A 10955-nucleotide genomic window follows, 5' to 3' on the forward strand; every position below is an offset into this window, starting at 1 on the left:
TGTGGTGGCAGATAAGAGTGACATAAAATCCAAATGCAGAAATGAGACTAGGTCTCTGAAAAGGCCTGGAACCAGACATTTAAATATGTCAGAACTCTGTGCATATCTTGTTTGTTCTCTCTGTGCAGCCTCTTGACCCATCTCTGTGGACCAGCTTGCGCTGATCTTCATTTTGTGTGGCAGAACGTTTTGTGTGGCTCCCAAGTTTCCATGGTACAGATGAAGCCACCTGTACAGACTGACTGACTGATGATCTCTTAGGGCCCAAATCCAAGCTCCCAGGTGAGAGCATCCAAATGCTCACCTTGTATCAGGAGTTCACTCCTGGACTTCCCTTGTAGTGCAGTGGGTTAAGGATCCAGTATTGTCACTGCGATGGCTTAGGTCACTGCTGTGGCGTGAATTCAATCCCTGATCCAGGAACTTCTACATGCTGCAGGTACAGCCAAAAAAAACCACCACCACCACCACCACCAACAACAACAACAAAACAGTTCATTCCTGATCCTATCCACTCCAGCTAGAGCAAGATGTCAAGACACGTCAGCATGGAGTTCCCGTCATGATTCACTGGAAACAACTGGTATCCATGACGATGAAGGTTCCATCCCCGGCCTCGCTGAGTAGGTCAAGGATGCCGTGTTGCTGTGAGCTGTGGTGTAGGTTGCAGATGTGACTTGGATCTGGCATTGCTGTGGCTGTGGCATAGGCCGGTGCTTACAGCTCCGATTTGACCCCTAGCCTGGGAAGTTCCATGTGCCGCATGTGTGGCCCTAAAAATACAAAAAAAAAAAAAAAAAAAAAAAAAAAGATATGTCAGCATGGCAGCTGGGAGCCACCCCTGCGAGCATGGCAAGGGGCACTTCTGAGAGAGGTGGGCAGGAGAAGCCATCCAGGAGATATCCAGCCTGTCACTTTTCTCTGCTGCTGCACTCAATGTTGCCATTCTGGTCCCTCTTTCCTCAGATGTTTATATGGCTTCTCCCTCCTCATTATTCACAGCTCAGCTCAAATATCACTTCCCTGGAGACTGGCTATCTGACCAGAATCAGATCCAAATCACGGTTGCGACCTATGCTGCAGCTGTGGCAACACTGGATCTTTAACCCATTGTGCCAGGCTGGGGATTGAACCTGCATCCCAGCGCTCCTGAGATGCTGCCAATCCTGCTGCATCATGGTGGAACTCCCAAGAAGAGGAGATTTGGATAAAGACACGTAGAGAGTAAAGACTCTGTGAAGCCCCAGGCAGAAGGCGGCCATCTGCAAGTCTCAGAGAGAGGCTGAGAAGAAACCAACCCTACTGACACGTTGACCTCAGACTTCTAGCCTCCAGAACTGTGAGTAAATGCATTTATGTTGTTTAAGCCACCCGGTCTGTGGAATGATGTAACTGCAACCCTAGCACAGGAATACACTCTCTATCCCTTTCCTTGTTTGATGTTTCCTCAAAGAGGCAGCTGAGATAGTGGTTGGGGCACAGACCCTGGCTCTGAGCCCTCTCAACAGTGATGGCAGCAGCTGTGACAGGGCCTCGTGGATTTCCTGAAGCCCTGGGGACATAGAGAAGTGACCACAGCAGGCATGGGGGTTTTGGCAGTAGCTAGAGCATACAGAAGGCCTGGGGTCAGGCTCAAGGGACAGATAAGGCACGGCTAAGGTGGCCAGGGCGAGGCTGGGCTGGAGAAGGGCCTTTCTACCTGTTGTGGCACTGGGGAGACCTGTTCCCTGGTGCTGCTGTCTTCACCCAAGAAGAGAGGCTCGCCCTTCTAAGCAAGCCATGGCCTTCACTGTCCCCTGAATGGGGATATAGTTAAAAGTACGGCGGGGGACCTTGCAAATCAGCGCTGGGCATGTCACCGTCACTGACCCTGTTTCACTTGTTGACCAGGCTTTGATGAACCCATCATCCTGTGACCTCTGGGGGTGAGGGTGGGGGTTGCAAAATGGTTAAGGCACATATTAGGCCCTCACTAAACACTTCTGAAGTGCAAACAACCAGGAATAACAAGAGCATACAGGCACAGTCCCTTTGTTCTAGATTTGGAAATTGTTCCACTTCACAGGACAGACTCTGTTCCCCATAACACCCAGCATTTCTTTCAGTCCCTCAGTCAGCCAGCCATGTTTCTCCTGCTTCCAAGCTCGGAATCCAGTTGTTCGACCAGAGAGACCAAATGTCCCCATTGCCTGACTCAACTTCTCACTTGTCACCTGGAAGCGTTGACACTATGTGGACACAGACAGAATCATCAAACTTGCCCTCAGCTCTCCAGAGTCCAAGTGTGCAAACTGGAAAGGCCTGTTTGTTTTCCTTTATTTGTCTGTTCCTCTATTCTGCTGTCTATAAGACTTACTATCAATCTATTTTTGTTTATATCTCATAAGAGCTTCATCTTTTGTCAGACATTCTTTCCTTATTTGGCCCCCTGTCATGCTAATTTCTGAGTAGTTTCCCACCTCTTTTCTGGCTTGTTCTGGCTCATTCACACTTTTAATATGTCCACAATTCCCCTACAGTCCTCTCTCTATCCTTCCTCTCCAATTCTATTTTCCTATTAAAAATCTGGCTCTGGGGAGTTCCCATATGCTGCAGGGGCAGCCCTGAAAAGCAAACAAAACAAAACAAAAAAAACTTGGCCCTGGAGTTCTCACTGTGGCACAGTGGTTTAATGACCTGGTCTGTCTCTGTGGCATAGTCAGTTCAATCCCCTCTCAGTGCAGTGGGTTAAGGATCCAGCATTGCCATAGCTGTGATGTAAGTCACAGATGCGGCTTAGATTTGATCCATGGACTGGGAACTTCCATATGCCTCGGGTGTGGCCAAAAAGAAAAAAAATTTTTTTTTTCTCCTCCCCTTTATGTTTTCTTTCTTTTTTTTACCCACCCTTAGAGAATCCCTCTTTGCTCTCACAATAGTTCCCCTCATCAATGCCCTCGGTACCTTCTGTCATGCCACCAGCCTCCCTGAAGTTCTTCCTTCTTCCTGGTGAGATGCTTCTCCCAGGGTCCTTGCTTTCATATCAGGGTCCTAACATCACTCTATGGGTAAAAATCTGCCAACTTACCATGTGCAAGATAATACGGGGCTTGTCCCTTATTTTAAATAGCACAGTGATTTACATAGACTCATTCAGTGATATGTTTATTGATGCCATTCGATTGCTCTTCATATTTATCTTAGAAGACTTTATATAGGCTTTAGGTTGAGCCATTGACTGAATGTGTACAAATTATAAATTCCCAGGCACACCCTGATCATAGCACAATCCTTTTGTTAGCATTAAGGGGCATGGATCTGGCATCAAAGAGTAGTACATGGTGATGGGCAATTAAGGAAGTGAAGCCAAAAAGATGCATGAGCACATGATTAGCATATAAGTGAGCCCAGAATGTAGCAAGGACATGAGCTTTATACATCCCTGAAACGACTAAAGATTACCAGGAAGAAGGCAAGAGACTGACTCATTCTTTGTCTCCATAACAACCGGTTCGACTATCCCTTTTTCTTATTACCAGAGGCTAGCCTTATAAAGGGCAGCAATGCCACTCCTGGCCATGTGGCCTCATGACTCAAAGTCTTAAGATTTATAGCATTTTAAGAGACAAAGGCCATTCCTGTGGGTAACTCCTTTTTGATACTCAAAGGTTAGTCATTTACTTTCAAGCAAATTGGTTGCCAGGCGCCCTCATCAGAGAAGGGGTTATATTTTCATAAAGAATCTCCAGCCCACAGGGACTTCTATGTGTAAGCGTAGAGGTGACGGTGATGGAAAAACAGTACCAGCCACTAAGTCATTTTCAAATGTATCTTAAACAATGTGAGACACCTTCTCAGTTCCAACAAGTCAGCCCTTCGCATGTTTATTTCCCTCCTAAAGTGGAAAACTGGACGGAAGAATTCATCTTTACACAATCGACTAATTATTTGGTTGTTTTAAGGAGAACAGGAATTATTTAGGGGCCAGATTATACCCGGTTTCCTCCCTGGTTTACTTAAGCCAATCCCTACAAGGATTCTTTGCTCAGTATTCTTCTAGAAGAGTTGTAAAAGTTAGCTTCTGGATTCTGTTCCTAGACATGGGTGAGTGTAGATAAGGAAATCACCTTCCTTAACAGCAAAAATGAGATGATAATACGTATCTATTTCTTCCAACAAAAAACAAGGCAAAGATAAAGTTCCTGTTGTTAGCTCAGTTGTAACAAACCCGATTAGTATCCATGTGTATGCGGGTTCGATCCCTGACATCACTCAGGGGGTTAAGGATCCGGCATTGCCATGAGCTGAGGTGTAGGTCGCAGACGCGGCTCAGATCTGGCATTGCTGTGGCTATGGTGTAGGCTGGCAGCTACAGCTCCAAATCAGCCCCTAGCCTGGGAACTTCCATATGCTGCAGGTGCAGCCCTAAAAAAGGGCAAAGTTAAAAGGAATGTATATGTAATTTGACTTTCTCATGCAAAATGTACTAAAGAGAGCTGGCTGATAACTGCTTCATAATGGAGTTGCTTTGAGACTAGGTCTATTTATCTAAAATAAGTGGTCAACTTTTAGTTCCCTGGGGAATAGACATTAAAATTTTTTAATTTTTTTGGTTTTATTCATATTTTACAAATATGGCTACTTACTAATTGAATGCTTCACTCTTAAATTTTTATTTATTTATTTATTTTTTGTCTTTTGTCTTTTTAGGGCTGCACGCAGCATATGGAGGTTCCCAGGCTAAGGGTCCAATCAGAGCTACAGCCATGCCAGATCCGAGCTGTGTCTGTGACCTACACCATAGCTCATGGCAACACCGGATCCTTAACCCTCTGAGCGAGGCCAGGGATCTAACCCGAAACCTCACAGTTCCTAGTCGGATTCGTTTCTACTGTGTCACGACGGGAACTCCAAATTTTTAATAATTCTTGAGGCATTAGTTAATTAGAGGGAAGAGCATTGAAAGTGATAAAATCAAACAGCCACAGGACTTTTCTCCAGTGCCTATACTATGAATTTATTTACTTAACAAATATTGAGTGCCTACCGTGTGCCTCTTGGATTCATCAGTGAATAACAGAGCAGAGAACTCTGTGGTTGGGGGGGTGGAGGGAGTAGAAGAAAGGCAGAGGGATCCAACAATAAAGAGTAGATATAAGAAGTAAATTCTAGAGCATGCTGTAATTTGATAAATTATGAAAAAAAAGAAAATCTATGAAAAAAAAAAAACCTAGAGCAGGGAAAAGGGGGATCAGTAGTATGAGGAACTGAGGAACTTTTGAGCTGTGATTTTTATTTATTTATTTTTGCTTTTTTTTTTTTTTTTTTTTTTTTAATGGCCACACCTGTGGCACATGGAAGTTCCCAGGCTAGAGGTCGAATCAGAGCTGCAGCTGCTGACCTACACCACGGGCACAGCAGCAACAGATCCAAGCCACGTCTGTGACCTACATTACAGCTCATGGCAATGCTGGATCCTTAACCCACTCACTGAGCAAGGCTAGGGATCGAACCCATGGATACTAGTTTGGTTCATAACCTGCTACTAGTATCACGGATACTAGTCTGGTTCATAATCTGCTAAGCCACAATGGGAACTTCTTGAGCTGCAATTACAATAGGGTGGTAAAACAGTAACTCATGGAAAAGGTGCCCTTTGATCAAGGATGTGAAGGAGGTTAGAGAGACAGGTAGTAGGTAATGGGAGAAGTGAGCTCCAGATATAGGAAATGACCTGGGCAAGGATGCTAAGTCATGGTGGATCTTGTGTGCAGGGAGGTCTTGCTCAGTGAGTTAAGGATTCGGCGTTGCTGTGAGCTGTGGTGTAGGTTGAAGACAAGGCTCAGATCTGGTGTTGCTGTGGCTGTGGTGTAGGCCAGCAGCTACAGCTCCAATTGGACCCCTAGCTTGGAAACCTCTATATGCTGTGGGTGTGGCCCTAAAAAGACAAAAAAAAAAAAAAAAAAAAGAAGGTATATTGCTTCAAAGAAAGTTGAAGGTACTGAACAATTACATTTGGAGTCTAACTCTGACTTCCGTCTTATTAGCCTCCCCTCGCTCATCCTTACCCAGGCCACAAGACTGGGAATCTCCATATGCTGCAAGTGCAGCCCTAAAAAAAAAGAAAAAGAAAAAGAAAAAGAAAGAAAAAAGAAAAAGAAAAACAAAAACACACAAAAAAAATGTAATTTGGACTTTTCATAAATGTCCATCCTTCAATAACACTGTATCAGATATTACATAATGATACCACATTTCCATTTCCCGTTCTGATTTACTGAGTGAACTCCCTGCCCAAAACATACATGTGTAACTGTATCACCAAGTTATATCACATACACCAGTTGGCCAATTCTAACTAGGTCTCCTTTGTCCCACTGAGGTTATTTATAGGATCCCCATGGTTCTGTTTTTGCAAAAAAGCAGGGCTCGCCCCAAACCTCTCCTCTGCTCAGTGCAGCCCCAAACAAGTGACCAATGTGGACCCCTTTCATGCTAACAAATTAGTATGCCAACCCCTGGCAGCTGCAGCATCTGCCCACCCCTTGAGGAATGTCCATTACCTACTTGAAGAACTCCCAGTGATTGCCAGTGGTTCTCCCACTGGATACTAACATCTGTCCTAGGAGATTGCTCTGAAAATCTGCAAAGAGCCAGAAAACCCTGAGGTGTGTGCAGAAGGGGGAACTGCTGCTTTACACCCCTGGGCTGTACTGTGTCACTTGGGCCTTGATGCAACTTCTCAAAAAGCTTTCACAAAGACAGGGCCATCAGCCTCTGGCTCCGTTCCTCTCTCTCTGAGGCTCCAACCTAGCAAAAGGGGCTGGACTGGCATTGGTTCCGACCTCCCCTCCCTCTGTCCTTTGTTCTTATTCCATTGTCTAGCACCAGGTCCCTTCTTCCTTGAGCCAAAAATCCCAAAGCTCCCAGAAACAGGTCAAGCAAGTGTAGAGGCTTTCTCACATATGCCATCAGCCAGACACAGTCTCCACTGTGAGACTGAAAACTGCCTCTCTGAATTAAAACACTGGAATCAAAAGAGCAAGTCTGCTCCTCTGTTCTCTCAGAGATCATTTCACCACGTGGTCAATCATTCTTTCCTTTTCTGAATGTCCCCTTCCAATTTCTAAATCTACCAACTTTTGATGGCTTGTTGTTGATGGTGTTTTCCCTTCTTTCCTTTTTTTTTTTTTTTTTTTTTTTGCTTCTCGGGGCCACACCCATGGCATGTAGAAGTTTCTGGGCTAGGGGTCCAATCAGTGCTGCCACTGACAGCCCACACCACAGCAACAGCAAGGACAGATCCAAGCCGCATCTGTGACCTATGCCATAGTTTGTGGCAATGCCAGATCCTTAACCCACTGAGTGAGGCCAGGGATCCAACCCACATCCTTGTGGATACTAGTTGTGTTCTTAAGCTGCTGAGCCACAACGGGAACACCCCTCCTTCCTTTCTTCATTGCTTTTGTTCTTTGTCTTAATCTGTCAAATAGCAAATGTCCTATTTCCAAAGGCTAATTTCTTAGACCCTGACATACTTTCAATTTGATCTATGTTGGGACATTGGCCATACCTAATTCTCTGTGCCTCAGTTTTTTCATCTTTAAAGTGGGGATAAAAATAGCTACTCCCATATATGTGTGTAAAGCACTACGTATAATACAAAGCACATAAATGTTTGATGAACAGTAGCAGCCAATATTATGTGAACTTTGTTTACATATACATTATGAGATATAGTTATATATAATGAATAAATACACACATATGTGAAATAATTACAATAGTTACCACATTCATCAGTTCAATTATCTTTTTTGTGGGTGAATGTGATAAGAATATTTAAGATCTACTCTCTTAGCAACTTTCAAGTATTGTTAACTATTGTTAACTATGGTATTGTTAACTATAGTTAACTATGGTATTGTTAAGTATAGTTACCAAGCTGTAATTAGATCCCCAAACTTATTCATCTTGTAACTGGAAGTTTGTGCCCTTTGATTAATATCTTCCCATTTCTCCTATCCTCCAGCCCCTGGAAATCACCAAACTATGTTTCTATGAACTGGACTTTTTTGATTCTACATATAAGTGAGATCATTCGGTATTTGTCTTTCTCTGACTTACTTCACTGAGCATAATGCCCTCAAGGTCCATCCATGTTGTCACAAATGGAAGGATTTCCTTCCTGCCATTTTTTATGACTGAATAATATTTCAGTATGTATGTATGTATAAGTGTGTATAGATAGAGATATAGAGCTATATTTCACATTTTCTTTATTCCATTCAGCCATCAATGGACACTTAAGTTGTTTCCAGGTCTTGGTTCATACAAATAATTCTGCAATGAGGAGTTCCCATCGTGGCTCAGTGGAAATAAATCTGACTAGTATCCATGAGGACACAGGTTCAATCCCTGGCCTCGCTCAGTGGGTTAAGGATCCAATGCTGCCATGAGCTGTGGTGTGGGTTGCAGACACAGCTCAGATCCCGAGTGGCTCTGGTGTAGGCCAGCAGCTATAGCTCCCTTTTGACCCCTAGCCTGGGAACCTCCATATGCCACCAGTACGGTCCTAAAAGGACAAAAGGGAAAAAAAAAGAAAAAAAGAAATAATTCTGCAATGAACATGGGAGAGGAGATAGCTCTTCCAAGAGAGTGATCTCATCTCCTTTGGATAAAAACCCAGAAGTGGAATTGCTGGATCATATGGTAGTTCTAGTTTCATACTGATTCCACAGTGGCTGCACCAATTTACTTTCCCACCAACAGTTCACAAAGTTTCTCTTTGTGCCACATCCTCTCCAAAGAGCCATTCTAAAAAGCATTAGGTGATACCTCATTGCGGTTTAGATTTGCATTGCAGTTTTGATAAGAGCCGTTCTAAAAGCCATTAGGTGATATCTCACTGTGGTTTTGATTTGCATTTCCCTGATGATTAGTGATGATAAGCACTTTTTCATGTACCTGTTGGCCATGTATCTTTTTCGGAAAAATGTCAATTTGGTTCCCCCCCCCCTTTTTTTGTCTTTTTGCCATTTCTAGGGCCACTCCCTCAGCATATGGGGGTTCCCAGGTTAGGGGTCGAATCGGAGCTGTAGCTGCCAGCCTATGCCACAGCCACAGCAACACGGGATCCGAGCTACATCTGCAACCTACACCATAGCTAATGCTGGATCCTTAACCCACCAAGTGAGAAAAGGGATGGAACCTGTGGCCTCAAGGATCCTAGTCAGATTTGTTTCCGCTGTACCACATGGGAACTCCTGGTCCCTCTGTCCATTTTTCAACCAGATTTTTTTTTTGCAATCGAGTTGTATGAGTTTCTTCTATATTTTGGATATTGATCTCGTCTTTGGATATATGATTTGCAAATATTTTCTCCAGTTTTGTAGGTTGCCTTTTCATTTTGTTGATAGTTTTCTTTACTGTTCAGGAGCTTTTTGGTTTGATGTAGTCCCACTTGTTCACTTTAACCTTTTATCACTTGTTGCTTGTGGTGTCATATCCAAAAAATACTGCTAAAATCATTGTTAAGGAGGTTTTTCCCCTGTTTTCTCCTAGGAAGTTTATAGTTTTAACTCCTATATTTAGATCTTTAATCCATTTTGAGTTTTTGGTTTTTTTTTTGGTTGGTGGCATGCAACAGCTTGATGTGGGATTTCAGTTCCCAGACCAGGGCAGCAGTAGTGAAACTGTGGGTCTCCTAGTCACTAGACCACCAAGCAACATCCCATAATTTTAAAAAATTGAAGTATAATTGATTTACAATGTTTCAGGTGTACAGCAAAGCAATTCACTCATTCATATATATTTTTATGTTCTTTTTCAGATTTCTTTCCATTATAGATTATTATAAGCTATTGAATATAGTTCTTTGTGCTACAACTATGTCCTTATTGATTACCTATATGTGTACCTGTTAATCTCAAATTCCTAATTTATCACTCCACATCCTTTTCCCCATTGGTAACCATAAGTTTGTTTTCTTTCTTCCTTTTTTTTAAAAGCTGCACCTGTGGTATATGGAAGTTCCCGGGCTAGGAGTCTTATTGGAGCTGCAAAGCTGAAGCTGCCAGCTTATGCCTACACCACAGCTACAACAACCCTGGAGCCCAGCTGCATCCGCAACCTAAGCTACAGCTGTGGCAATGTCAAATCCTTAACCCACTGAGCTAGACCAGGGATCCAGCCCTCATCCTCACCCTCTTAATCCGCTGAGCCACAACCAGAATTCCCCATAAGTTTGTTTTCTATGTCTGTGAGTCGAGTTAATTTTTGTGAGTGGTTATCTGAACTGAAAAAAAAAAAAATCTTGGACAATCTTAGCCATTTCACTCAGCTATTATCCAGCAAAGTGCTACTGAACAAATATCACCTCTCATGGAAGCATCACTACTTTTAACAACCTTTCTTAGAGCCACAGCTTTATGTTATTTTATTCCTGCCTTTTCCAAAGGTACGTTTGTATTTAACTCTTCCCTTCTTCATCAGGACTCTTCCCAATCTCTGAGAAAACAGACTTTCTAGGAAGTGATTCATTATTTCGACCATTCATTCAAATATTTACTGAGAACCAGACACTGGGTAGATGCTGAGGGTGCAACAGAGAGCAAACAGCAAAACAATTCAGAGCTCTCGGTCTGAGAAGGTATGCACCTGTGTCACAGTTCATAAAGGGAATGAAAGCAAGGCCAACAACATGGAGCATCTCACCTAGCAGCTCAGAAAACTTGACAGGGCCCTTCCTGTGACCAAAGTCACTGTGCCAAGGCCTTGATGCTGAGAGGAGATTTAGGTGAAGTAAGCGCAGAAAGGATGAGGATGCCTCCGATTCACGCAGAAAATAAGTGAACACGATATAAGTCAGCAAATAAGCAAGCCAAACTCCCCAAAGAAGCACACACTACAAATTTCTCAGACTCCATTTTGGTCTGAGCAGTTAGCAGGTGAATCTGGAGAAAGGGCGGTGAACC

At 43.4% G+C, this 10955-nt stretch overlaps 1 long non-coding RNA gene across 5 annotated transcripts in view; it reads right to left on the reverse strand.

Annotated features, from left to right (window-relative positions):
• The window catches only part of LOC110262207 (uncharacterized), a 93326-nt gene that overhangs the window by 81714 nt on the left and 657 nt on the right, over positions 1-10955 (reverse strand). The gene's annotated exons all lie outside the window — the stretch shown is intronic.

The sequence above is a fragment of the Sus scrofa genome, chromosome 1 (assembly GCF_054392235.1).
Source record: "Sus scrofa isolate SSC_HxYL_T2T_F1_AM1 chromosome 1, Sscrofa_HxYL_maternal_Yorkshire_Landrace_v2.0, whole genome shotgun sequence".
NCBI classification, from domain to species: Eukaryota; Metazoa; Chordata; class Mammalia; order Artiodactyla; family Suidae; genus Sus; species Sus scrofa.